The following is a 12,008-nucleotide window of genomic DNA, read 5'->3' on the forward strand; positions in this document are numbered from 1 at the left end:
CCGGAGATCCAGACCTCATTTGTTGAGGACACATAATGCAACCAATAAACGCAGGACAGTAGGCGACAGCATAGTCGTCCAAGCCGACCTTTTACCACACAGGACAAGGTTTTTGTTTGTACCATAACCTGAAAATTTTGTTCGCTTAATTTTCGGAGCGGTCATTTGTTAAACAAATACTTAGCTCAACTCCATACTTGGGTAGCTTATTCGAATAGGCAGCACCAGCACTACTAACACCATCCGTAGCGTGTTCACGAATTTATTTGTTTTCTTCATAAAATTAAACATGCCACTTAGCCCAAAATTACGTTGCGCCTGCGGTGGTCCAGCTTTGTCGACACTACCGCCAAAGTTCTCACTCAATTCGGGTGTTGGTAATTGATCAATTTCCGTGCTGCGTAATTAATTCAGCATCGGTATCCTTTTCGCGTAAAAAAAAAATAAATAAATGTAAGGCGCGATAACCTCCGAAGAGATCTAAGGCCGAGCTTCTCTTCCAATTTGCGTCGTGCTCCTCTTGATTTTTCCCTACAAATTGGCCGGACGGGACCTACATGTTTTATGCCGACTCCGAACGGCATCTGCAAGGCAGATGAGTTTTCACTGAGAGCTTTTCATGGCAGAAATACAATCGGAGCGCTTGCCAGACACTGCCGAGGGGCGACCCCGCTTAGAAAAATTTTCTTCTAATTAAAAAATTTTATTTCTAAAATTTTGATGTTGCTTTGCCCGGGAGTTGAACCCAGGGCATACGGTGTGATAGGCGGAGCACGCTACCATCACACCACGGTGGCCGCCAACTTCGTATGCAATTATGTGTTAAAGCTATGCTTGGTACGGCGGTTTTCAAAGAAACTTTGGTTTTTGTTGCTGTTTTCGTTCTATTTATAGAACTACAACGATTAACCAATTTTGTCTGTTTGTATGATGTATGAAAACGTAAGCTGGCGGCTTCCAGATTAGTTTCTCTCAGGGGGGTTAGAAATAAAAGGCAATGATTAATATTAAAAATTACACTAGTATTTTATTTCAAAGGAATGTGAAATAGAAAAATATTAGAACTTGAGTTTAAAAAGCAAACATGCACTTGCTACAGTTTTACCTTTTTAATATATGCGGGGACTCTGCGTTCTGGCGGTGACGATCGGAGCTTGCGTATCCTGCTGCGGCTTTTATCCAAGTGAACGAGTTCCCTTTCCACGCATTCCGTTTACCCCCAAAGCTAACAGGCCTTTGGCGGGGTAACTTAACGAAACGTCAATTTTGCTTTTAGTATCTGTGCTAACGGACGTAATAAATAAGCGGTTCTGTATGAAATTGCATTAGGGTGGCTGGCCTTTATTTTCCTTTGGGGTTAGCCTGCTGGCCTAAACATGCCGGCCCCCTTGCGGTACGCAACCTCGCCTTGCCCTGCTGCTAGAGTATACAATATCTAGAGGGAGAAAGATGAGAAATTTGTGGATGGACAGACTGGACGCATGAGTTCAACAGTACAAAATGTTCTTTATTACAAAATTCATAATGTAAATTCAAATTCAAATTTCATTTTTTTGATATTTATCTGCGACCATTTAGGCTCTAGATACTCCAGAAAGCACGAAGCCGAATATCGTGCTTTGCGCCAAGAGCGGGCCGAATGACGCTGGCAGAACTTGATTTAGAATAATGTCGGCATATACGTCTGCCCCGAGAACTAGGCGTACTGGCGACGCGACGTAGAATTTTGGATCGGCGAGACAGATGTGTGTATACATAGCCGCGATGGCTGGATCCAGGCTGTGACTAGGCGCCACTCGGTGGAAATGTGGTGTGACGACGGCATGGGTCGCAATGCGTTTGCTATCGCCGTGCTTCCCCCGCAGACACACCACACAGCCTGTCTGGCTACCCACTCGAGTTTCGTCCAGCCGCAGATCCCGGACCAAGTCGGCCGATATGACGGTTGACGGCGAACAAACATCGATCAATGCTCGCACCAGATGTAGTCGTCCTCCAGCTTCTATTTTGACGATAGCGGTCGGCGAAAGTGAGATCATGGGCCGCAGTACCGGTCCAGCGATGGGGTCCAGCCCTGTACGTCCACTGCGGAACGTTAGCGGCGTCCTTAGCTGGCGAGTGGCAATGACCCCTCGAGAATCGGCGGCGGTCGACGTAGAGCGAGGCAGGCTAGTCGTGATGGCTTCGTGACGGCGATTTGTGTTGTTGCTGGTCAGCTGGGGGCGTTGTCGTTGTCGGCGACGACGGTGAGGGGTTCTTTTCGACTGTTGGCGCTAATGTTGTAGCAGGGGTCGGAAGAGCCGTGGTTCCGATCCCCCTGATAGTCGGAAGGGCAGTGGTTCCGATCTATCGGAGAGTCGGAAAGGCAGTGGTTCCGATCTCTCTTGGACCATGCTGGCCGGTTGAGAATAGATGTCCCTCTCCGTGGTTTCTCGTTCCATCTCCTCCGCCTCAATATCGGAGGCGTATAGTGATAACGCCCCTTCGAGGTTCTCGCGTTCTTCCTCCTCTACCTGTACGATCCACGACTTGTACGGCTCACGTGAGGCTTTGGTTTGCTCATCCACGTGAAGGGTGGTGTGGTGTTTCTCGCCACATAGTCGACATCTCCCGTTGCTTGTGCAACCTGCCGTGCGATGCGCCATGGAGAGGCAATTGCCACAATAATTGCCCAGAAGAGCTTCGCGCATCCGTTCCTCAGGCGTCTTTGAACGGTAGACTGGGCATAAACGGATCGGATGCCTAGCCGAACACAAATGGCATGGGACCTTGAAATAGCTGGCCTTTTTTTCATATGCCTTGCGCAATTGGCCGTAGCGGGTCATGATGCCTGCAATTAGACTCATTAAGTCATATTATATACGTGTCGATTATTTTTCAAAAAAAAATATCTGGTTGTGGCTGAGTGACGAGATTACCTCAAAACTTTGACTTATAAAATTTTTCAAAATTTGGAGTTATCTTTGTGTCCCCTAGTGTGTTTTATATTGCAGAAACTTGTGGTAAATTGTGGTGATGTTTACTATAAATCCCCTGGGCTCCCACCAACAAGGTGCAAAACTTTGCTGGATTGTTGTGTGGACATTCCCTACAAAAATTTGGTCACAAACTTACCCACGCCCATGTACATATGACTATGAATATAACCTATGACCGTAAAATGACTAGTCAACTGACGGGGAATGACGAGAGCGTTTTGCAGGGTGATAGCTGGTGAATGAGATTGTCCCTTAAGCGACGTCGTGCAGATAAAATATGCGACAGATGTAAAGGGGCCTTTATTCGCTGTCTGGGAACACTTTTTGTGTTGATTTGGGCCATGTTGTGTGAGAAGCACAAATTGTGGTGTGTTTGTTGATTTACTACACTATCGAGTGTGGTAATTTGTAGAGCTGTCAGCTGCTACCTCTTCCAATCATTGGAGTGAGACAGCTGTGCGGTGCTGCCAATTTGGCAGCGTCACGATACCTAATGGTCATGTCGCCAAAGTCAAAGTGTTTGAGGACATTCACGTTTGAGTTCTGACACGATATGAACTTGGATCATCTTACCGAAAAACTCTAATTTTGCCTTGTTTGTAGTATCTAAAGCATATGACATTACTTTATTCTTGGTTGCATTCCAAGCTAAAAATACTGACGAATCCTTATCGGAACTTCAAAACACAAAACCAATCTCTATGATGAAAGCGAGACCACTGTTCCCCCAAAAATAAAGGGTTGACATGTTTTGTTTATGTTCTTTTTCATGGTTTCCCTTTTTTTTGATAAAAGGAACCCCATGATAGCGAACCAGAGCGCGCCTTTTTCTTTTGTTTTGAAAAATATTTTCAACAGAATGAAAATTTTGACATTCAAAACAGCCAAAATAGTGAAAAAGCAATAAGGGAAAAGGGCTAAACTGGTTTTAGCACCCATGCATTCAGTGGAACTGATGCTTTAGTATTTTATTTTGTTTTAAATGAGTCGACTTGTCGGTCGATGTCGCTGAATCTGGTGCTACATAATTTGTGGTGTATTTTAGTCTTGCCACAAGAAACTGCCACCACACGGAACGGAACGGTTCGCAACTTGGCTGAAATGGTATAGCTGCTGCAGTTGCATTTCCACCATTCAACATTATTTTCGACGTGTGTTGTCGATAATGTTGAGATTTGTGGAATTAGGTATTTTAAATCTCGACCAAATGAATGATTGATCGAGATATGTCATACGCGACAGATGTGGCGTGTTGTGCTCGATATTTCGTGCGGCATGTAGTGCGTGACGTGTAGTGCGTGACGTGTAGTGCGCGAGGTGATTGCGCATGAGGCCTAACGTATGTTTTGTGAATTCACCATGATTGCAATGCCTTGACTGCCAGACGTCGGTGTAGAGATTCTGACGTTTTCTACAATTTTTCACTTCCTGAATGAAAAAGTAATTGATTCAAACACGCGGTGGACGGCGACAGCACGCAGAGCGGTAACTATGGTAACTATAGTAAGTTTTGTAATTTCTCCTCACTAAATCGTTTCATTATGATAGAAGTTAATGGCAAATGACCAGTCACTTTTTCATTGTGATTAATAATGACGCTTATCGGGATCGGCATGATGACGTAAAATCTGATTGGTCGGTGTAACCCAGATAACATCCGGCGTTGGACTACCAGAAAACAAGCACTCTAATTTTGCTGAGGAATGAAGTTTATGCATTTTTGATTCCGACGATGCCATTATCGCCGGCTTTAAACAATATAAACGACGCAATACATTCACCATGTCGCCAGGATGTCCATAATGGCAAGTCAAACGTATCAATTAATTTACCAATATTATCAACTCTATCTATCGATGATGTAGCACCTGCTAACATAACTGTATCTTCATAGAGAAAACCACGTTGATGCGAACGCAAACGACGTAAGTTAGAACTGCTATTGCTCAACCATTCACCCAACCAGTACATACGACAATCGCATATATAATCATTGTAACGTATATGTATATAACGTAGATTTGGTAAATACCTAACACTCTCTGGTATATAGACTATCTTGTTGTTGCGCACATTCAAACGTTGGAATTGTTTAAGTTGGCCAATTGCATTTGGTAATTGCTGCAAGGCACTGCCGGCCAACAGAAGTTCATGCAAATTTGGTGTATTACGGAAGAGCGTACGTGTTAGTTGAGTCAATTGTGTGTTATGGTATTGCTGGTCAGTTTCAATACTCTCAAACGTCGCACTGTTTGCGGCAGTGCCCAGCGTGTACATTCCAATTTATTTGCTGTGAGATCTAATGTTTCCAAATATTCAAAATTTGTTTTGTGATTCGTGAAAAACTGCTCCAATTGGTTATCGCGCAAATCGCTATAGGCCCACTTGAAGTGATGCACGTTTTCATATTGTAGTAGCTGTAGCGTGAATGCATCGGCATTAGCATAGCAATGTTGCAAAATTATATAACCATAATTAATATACATTTTTGAGAGTAGCTCAGCATTGAGATTTGCAAGTGTTGTGTTCTCACAAAAGAGCTTAAAAACATTAATATCATCAGTGGCGCCACCTGCCACACCATCATTATCACTGCCATCGCCACCACCCACACAATCATTACGTCCGAAAATGTGGTCTAAATCTGTTGCCACTGCGGCTGCTCCCGCAGCACTTGCATCTGTTGCCGTTGCTGTTTGTAGTACACCGCTACCAATGCCGTCCGTTACAAACGCTGGTATTTGTATTTTATTGCCCAGCAAATTGATTTCATGTTAATATTTTTTTTCTGTGTTGTGTGTCGTTGTGGCTCATCCTGCGTTGTAAATGTGGATATGCATGATGCTGATTGTGGTGGCAGCTGTTGCTGTTGTTGTGTATGTGAAAATGCTAGTAGTTGGTCCTTGATTTTGTTTGGGGAAATTTTGAGTTCCACATTTTAGCTGGTTTTTTTGTAGCGTTTGGTGATGTGTAACAAATTGAATATGTTTTTGTTCAACTTCTTCCTCGGCAACATGTATTATCTGATGGTGGTGTTGCTGATGACTGTCGTTTACTTGTGTTTGTTCCGCCAATAGTTCCTGTTGCTCCTCTTGTTGCCGTTGCTGATTATGTACACGCAAATCTTGTTTTGTTGAGAAGTAAAGCTTACATGGTTCACATACATATGGGCGTATACCCATGTGACGACGTGCATGCCAGCTAAGTAACTATGATCCTTATATACTTTATCACAATAAATGCAAGCAAAACGATTAGTGCCAGCTACAAGTTGTGTGTCTTCAAATGAGATGAGAGTTTAGATTTGTGCATTACATCTGGACATATTCCACATTCGACAGGTAGCTTTTCATCTTGTTCTGTATTTGAGAGCGAAAATTCAACAATAGGTGTATCGTCTTTATCATAATCAACAATATTGGCAACCAATTCATCAAAGAGTAAATAACGCATAGGACCTTTGAGTGGCGCATTTGTCGTTGTCACTTTAGCGTTTGCGTTTTCTTTGCCGGTGCTTCATTTGATTCGCGTACAGTCTCTATGCTCGCTAATGATGGATTATTAGCAATTAATGCTGCCGCGGCTATAGCGCTACTCAGTGTCGTCTTATATGCATTCTCGTTAAAGTTGTCCGCTGGTGAAACTGCTCGTACATTCAACCCAAAAAAAAATATGCATAACTGAGGAATCGACTCAATATCAGGGAAATATGGGATATTGGGGAATTTATGAACCTTGTATGGCATTATATATATATTTTCCAGCGGCGTAACATACCAATTCTTTGGTCTCTTCCATTCTTGCTTGGACTTGGTTTTCTCGTGCTATCAAGCAATCGAAAAATGGATTTTTCTTTCCCTTTTGTTATAAAATTTTATGTTTTGCGGATGTTTATGGTGCACCACATTTGATGGACACTTAAATGCACTTTTTATCCAATTCATAACATTTCTTTAAATTTCCAATACTTTTTTTTGCTCATTGCCATGGTTCAATTATACAGGTTGGCTCTCTGGGTAGGTTTTTAGCTTTCATGATAGCAAGAAAATTGAGTACAAATCTGGAACCAGACATAATTTTTCGGAATTATGAAGCTCCAACGAAATCGCCGAGAGCCCTACGTACTTTGATGTATTTAAATTCAAATAACTTAAACTCTAGTATCTGTTTTCGTTCTGTCATCGACCAAAATATCCACAATTTACTCTATTTGGTCAATGCGCAATGTATTCATTCGCAAAGTCCATTTTACATAATAGCTCAATAAGTAGGACATATAGTAGTGCCATTTTGAGATATAGAGGAAAGCAATAGATTGTCTTATGGTTGGACACCATGGAGACGATTTAAGGCTTTCTCGTTTTATAACAAACTACTTAAATAATTGGAAGGCTATAATTTCCATTGATCAGTTTCAAATCTTTTTTCCAATTTGAATCTAAACTTAGCCTTCGAAGTGGTATGGCAATTGGATATTGTAATTTTTTTTCTTTTTTTGTTTACGGATCCCGTGGCAAGGGGGCCGGTATGAAACTAGAATCGTGGTTCAAGGTTGTATAGGCGCTGAAGGAACCAATCCTGAAATTATAGTTTAGGTCAGACATGAACTTCATTTTTTAATTGTAGCCGAACATGCCAATACGGTCCACGCCATGTTAGTTTCAATGAAACATTAAGTGAACGATTTAAATCACTTGGCCAGATTCTATAGAGACAATATGCTTACTAGATGTGCAATGCAATTGTTGCTTAAATTGTATTCTGGGGCAGAGAGTTTATCTGCGTTAGGGTATGTTGGCCTCGTTCAGGGGAACGAGAGCAGGGTTGCCGGGGTGTTGGCCTCGTTCGCGGTGAACGAGATTTGGGTTACGGGGTTTGTTATAGCGGTTGGGAGTTACCAGTCTCCCTCACCCTCACTGGAGGGTGGTAGTCGGACCAATAAATTCATAGATCAGGTAACTCGTCTGCCAGATCTGTAAAGGCTTGTGTGAATGTCTGTGGTTCACATACTTTAGTACGCATTAGATGTACAAATATTGTGGCGCATACCTTACGTTGCGCACGTTTTACATTTCTTAGATGTAGATAATCGGAAAGTATGTATGTAAGCCGTGGTTTTTTTTTTTTTTTTTTTTATATTTGAACATGCATTCAAGGCAACTTGATGCTATCGAAAAGTGTTTTTACTCCGTCTGTTTTCGATAAGGTTGTCAGTTCACTGGTTGAAATTCCATTAGATTTATAATTTGGGCGGCTCACGACATAGACTCATTAGTTTGGCCTTTCGTGAAGTGGAAGACAATAGAAAGGATTTTTAATTGGGTGCCGCAGATTCTTCTGCCTCATCGCGATTGTATGGCAAGATGATGAGTTTTACCAAGGGTCGGGTAATCTGGCCTTTCATAGTCACGATATCGACCACTCTGACGCGATCGTCAGGTCCTGGGTGTAATTTGACCACCCGTTCGAGTCTCCATTCGTTTGGAGACAAATTATCCTCCTTGATTACGACCAGGTCCCCGATTTTTAGGTTCGTTTTGGGAGATCTCCACTTGTTTCTTTTCTGCAGTTCAGAGAGGTATTCCGATTTCCACCTCTTGCAGAAGGAGTGATGTAGGGATTTTAACTTTTGCCATCGATTTATGATTGAGGCAGAGTTTTCGCTGGCGTCAGGTTCTGGTGGAGATAAGAGATGTCCTCCTACCAGAAAGTGACCTGGGGTTAGTGGCTCCAGGTCTGATGCATTGTTTGACGCAGGGCTCAATGGTCGGGAGTTGAGGCAGGCTTCGATCCTGCATAGCAAAGTTGCAAACTCCTCAAAGGTGAATTTGCAACTTGAAGCGATTTTTGTGAAGTGGCTTTTAAAACTTTTCACTCCCGCCTCCCACAGCCCCCCATGTGAGGAGCTGATGCGGGAATGAAGTGCCACGATATGGATTGATGGGAGTACTTGGATAGGGTGTTATCGCGGGCATTTTGTAGGAATTCCCTCATTTCCGCTTTAAGTGCTCTCGAAGCTCCGACAAAATTCGTGCCATTGTCGGAAAACATTTTACTAGGGCAGCCTCTTCGCGATACGAACCTCGCAAATGCTGCTAAAAATGATTGGGTGCTGAGGTCGGAGGTGGGTTCCAGGTGAATCGCTTTCGTTGCAAAGCAAACGAACAAGCACACATACCCCTTCGACACTCTACAACCTCGCCCTCGAAAGTTCTTTATATCGAAGGGTCCCGCAAAATCAACTCCTGTGTTTGTGAATGCCCGTGAGTACGTAGTCCTCTCCTTGGGTAAAATTCCCATTAGCTGGGTTTGAACACGTTTTCGGTAAATCGTGCATTCCTTGCAATTGTGGATTGTCGATTTTGTCATGTTCTTGACCCGTGTTATCCAATACTGCGTACGGATGAGGCGTAGCATAAGTTGGTTTTCCCCATGGAGTGAGATCCTATGGGTAAACTTTACAAAAAGACGCGACAACTGGCAATTATACGGCAAAATGACTGGATGTCGCTCGTTGTACGGGATATCTTCGGAAGCTTCGAGGCGGCCGCCTGCCCTCATAACCCCCCTTTCATCTAAGAATGGGTTCAGTGGTAGTACCTCGCTCTTTGCTCCTATGAGTTTTTTAGATTTTAAAGCTGCATACTCCTCCCCATAATGCCTCTTTTGATAGATAACAATCAGACGTTGGGTCGTTGCTTTTATTTCGCTCGACGAAATTGAGCAAGAATTCGCCTGAAATGAGGCTCTTGTTTTTGGGTTAGTTCTTTGAAAGAATCTCCAGACGTAGGATAGTACTTTCAAAGCTCTCGAGAGGTCAGAAAATCTTGTGAGGATATCAGAGTCTGTATCTACTATTGATGAGTGTACCTGGACCCGCTTTTCATCTGACGTGGTGTTATATTCTGTTTCTTGGGTAGGCCAATTTGAGCTATCTTCATGAAGCCAAGAAGGGCCCTCCCACCACAGGGCTTTGTTGATAAGATCTTCAGCGGGTATACCTCTACTTGCGAGATCTGCCGGGTTTGATGCCGAGTCGACATGAAGCCAGTTTTCCTTCCCTACTTTGTCAATTATTTTTGTCACCCTATGGGCAACGAAAGTGGACCACGAGCAGGGGGGTTTGCGAACCCATGCCAGGACGATTGTCGAATCCGTCCATAGATAGGTTGTAGAAATGTTAAAATTGTGGTTTTTTGCGACTGACTCTACTATTTCTGCTAGCAGAACCGCACCACATAGTTCAAGGCGGGGTAGAGATATAGTCTTGACCGGGGCTACTCGGGTTTTTGCGAAGAGCAGACTTACGAACACCTGGTTCTCGATTTGTACCCTCAGGTATATTGCGGCTGCGTATGCTTTCTCGGAAGCGTCGCAAAAGCCATGTAGTTCGCTGCTCGCTACCGGGGAAAACTGTACCCAACGGGGTATACGAATGCTTTCAATATTTCGGTAGCTTTCTAAAAAATCATGCCATCTGTCTAATATCGCGGGAGATACGGCTTCGTCCCAGCCCGTGCCTTCCAGCCAAATACCTTGCATTATGATTTTCGAGGTAATAATGAATGGTCCTAGCCAACCTAGTGGATCAAATAATTTTGCTATAGCAGACAATATTGTTCTCTTTGTGAACACGACTTGGTTGTCTATGGGTTTCGTAGAAAAATAGAAATAGTCAGAGTGGGCATTCCACCTGATCCCTAAGGCTTTAACCATGCTAGCATCCTCAAAGTTTAAGAAGTTTTCATTTAATAAGTGCGATCTTGGAATACCTTCCAATAGTTGATCGCAATTTGAAGTCCACTTCCTGAGGGAGAAGCCGGCTGATTGTAATGCCGCTTGGATTTCGTCCCGTGCCTTCGTTGCGGTGGCAATGGTGTGTCCGCCCGCTAAAACGTCGTCGACATACATAAACTGTCGTAGGATGTCCGATGTCCTCTACGTCCTCTGCTAGTTGAAGAAGGGTCCTTATGGCCAGGTAGGGCGCGCAGTTTACTCCGAAGGTCACCGTCTTCAATTCGTATATGCTGATGGGTTCGCTGGTGGATGACCTGAAGACGATGCGTTGATACCTGGTGTCCCTGGGCTCTAGCAATATCTGCCGGTACATCTTTTCGATGTCACTGTTGAATACGTATCGGAACAATCTCCAACGGAGTATGAGAATTGTTAAATCACTCTGAAGGACTGGGCCTGAATGAAGGACATCATTTAAACTTATTCCATTAGCAGTGGGACAGGAGGAGTTAAAAACAACTCTCACTTTAGTGGTGGTGCTTTCTTCCTTAATTACTGCGTGATGGGGTAAAAAATAGGTGTCGCATGTATCTGCCGGAACATGCTCTTCTACTCGTGCCATATGAGCTAATGTTTCATATTCTGATACGACTCGGTTATATTCCGTCTGCAATTCGGGATTTTTGGCTAACCGGGTTTCATTTCTGAAAAATTGTGAGCACGCGCTCTTTAGCGACGGTCCTAATGAGATACCCTTTTTAAATTCCTGCTTAAAAGGCAAAGACACGATATATTTGCCATCCTCATTTCTTTTGGTGGTTTTTTGATACAACTCCTCGCAGTAATTTTCCTCTTTGGTATAAATATGGTTTTTGGGAATGTCTTCCAGTTCCCAAAATGACGCTATTTGTTTATCCAGTGATACCTCATTAAAAAATGACACACACCTGCCGGCTGGGCTGGCCGCTTCCGTTTGGCCAGTTAATATCCAGCCAAATACTGTTTCCTGCGCAAGGAGGGTGCCTAAAACATTTTTCCGTATACCGCCTAGCATTATCTGCGCGTAAATATCCCCACCCAAAATAAGATCTACTTGTTCATTTACAAAGAACCTCCGATCTGCTAGCACCAAGTCCCGGAAAACTTGGTGTGTCATGGGGTCAATTTGACAGGTTGGCAGATTGCCGGTGAGCTGGGCTAAAACCAATGCTGTAGTGTGTATGCGTACATTCGGGTTTATTGATGACCGCAGCTGAATGAAGCATGCCTCTTTCACTTGGGCTGACACCGTGT

The sequence above is a fragment of the Eurosta solidaginis genome, chromosome X (assembly GCF_040869045.1).
Source record: "Eurosta solidaginis isolate ZX-2024a chromosome X, ASM4086904v1, whole genome shotgun sequence".
Classification (NCBI taxonomy): Eukaryota; Metazoa; Arthropoda; class Insecta; order Diptera; family Tephritidae; genus Eurosta; species Eurosta solidaginis.